Source organism: Sinocyclocheilus anshuiensis, unplaced genomic scaffold, assembly GCF_001515605.1.
Source record: "Sinocyclocheilus anshuiensis isolate Anshui unplaced genomic scaffold, SAMN03320099.WGS_v1.1 scaffold399, whole genome shotgun sequence".
NCBI classification, from domain to species: Eukaryota; Metazoa; Chordata; class Actinopteri; order Cypriniformes; family Cyprinidae; genus Sinocyclocheilus; species Sinocyclocheilus anshuiensis.
Window position 1 is genome coordinate 1,011,513 of NW_015552570.1, and position 2,020 is coordinate 1,013,532.

The following is a 2,020-nucleotide window of genomic DNA, read 5'->3' on the forward strand; positions in this document are numbered from 1 at the left end:
TGTTCTGGAACAGTGTTTTAAATACAACTTAACCACTGATTTCTAGTCGTGTCTTCTTTTGGAAGGCCAAACAAAGTAGTTTCGCTTTCACAACGAAACACAGCGTCACACACGGCGGGCTAGAGTGAGTGAAGGCTGGAGGCCTAGAGTGAGCAGGGGCCGGGGTCTAGAGTGAGCGCGGGCGGCCGGTGGGCTTGAGAACGGCGCAGCGGGCGGGCTTGCGGCAACCACATGTGACGACCCCGGGCTGGACTCTGCTTCGTCCGTGGTGAAAGCCGATCCGGCGATCGACAGCGTCAAGTTGATGTATTCCCTCAGCGACCAGCACGGATCATCTCCAGGCATGACGAAGCGGATATCGTCCTCTTTTGGAAGGCCAAACAAAGTAGTTTCGCTTTCACAACGCGTTATGCAAATCTTCCCACATCGTGACGTAGACATGTGGGGCCGTGTTAGAATGAGCCGTTTTAGGTAGGCGTGGTTGACTTAACTTTTATAAAGAATATCTCTTTGGATTTGAGACTTTAGTCTTTGCAACTTTACAGATCTTTTTTATGCACCAAGAGCTTGTAACACTTCAAAGAGAAAGGAAAAATTTAAATCGCATCATATGACCCCTTTAACAATGTTTTCTTGTTCCCAGAATGATACAAACATGAACTAAAAACTACATTTAGATTATTAAACGTTTAAACTTGTCAACTTTTATTAAAGCAGACTTACTTCTGTGAGCCTGAAAAGTTAGGTGTGAAATATATCTGGGATAATAACTTATTTTATAGTTAGCATGATGCATAAACTGCAGACCAGCAAAGTTTGAATGAGTTAACAATTTTTAATAAAATTTTAAATTTGGTGTTAGAATAGCACAAAAGAATAACATTAAATCATATTTATTCTAATAAAGAAAAACTGCTTTTAATAAATATAAAATGTAACATCACATAAAACATTTGAGATATTTTACTAGAAGTGCAATATTTAAGCATGACATATTTTACATATGACAAAGTTTTAAAATTACTTACAGTTTTATCCTTTCCAAAAAATCCAAAAGCAATAAAGTTCACAAAGGCGCTCTCTACAGGGACTTCATCTGAGAACAGCCATACACCAATTGCCACAGCCTCTGGCACTAAATGATTTTCTTGGCAGACATGACAAGCAGACCTTTCTCTCCCAAGATTGAAACGTACATGTTACTGAATGGCTTGCAAATCTTAAAAACATTTAAAAAAAAAGAAAATAAATACAAGAAAAAATGGCTTATATTCCAGCAAAATGAGGATGACTTCCCTATCTTCCACACCCGGGTTTCCTGTGTGCTGGGCTGTCTGTTTTTCGAGGGGGAGAGGGAGAGAAAGGGAGAGTGAGGGGGGAGAGATAGAGAGAAATGGGGCGCAGTTGCCCCTCTGCGCTTACATCATGGTTGCTATAGGAACTGGAAATCGGCTTCCAAATCTCGCTCCCGTTGTTCACTCAAACACAGACATGTACACACCAACAAAAACACACACTGTCTGGTGCACACACACACACACACAGGCTTGCATTCCTGCATTGTTGAGTTCCATTCATTGCTTCCTGGGGGATCAGTTGCCTCTCTCTTTCCACAGTCAGGAAAACTAGAGCACAATTATACGAGGATACAGTGGCCAAGATTACTGATGTATCTGTCATTTTCGTGTCTTTGTTTCAAGCGATGCTGAGCTACTGTCGGCAGAGCACGAGGAGGAGGGGGTTGCTTGGAAGCTACCATAAGGAGGAGGCAATGACCAATCATTCTGGGATAAACCAAAGCAACATAATGTTGCCTGGGGCCCTTCGTCTGAAATGAATGGATGAATGCCACTCCATTTAGAATTCCCCAGGGGGAATAGAGCAGTCTTTCTTGGGATTCCCTCCAGTCCAACTCCATGTGCCAGCCAGCAGGCAGCTACGAGAACAGGTCCAGTTCATCAGTGCTCTCCACTACTTTCTAATAAAGTTCACTACATTACATGTGCAGTAGTAGGCAGTT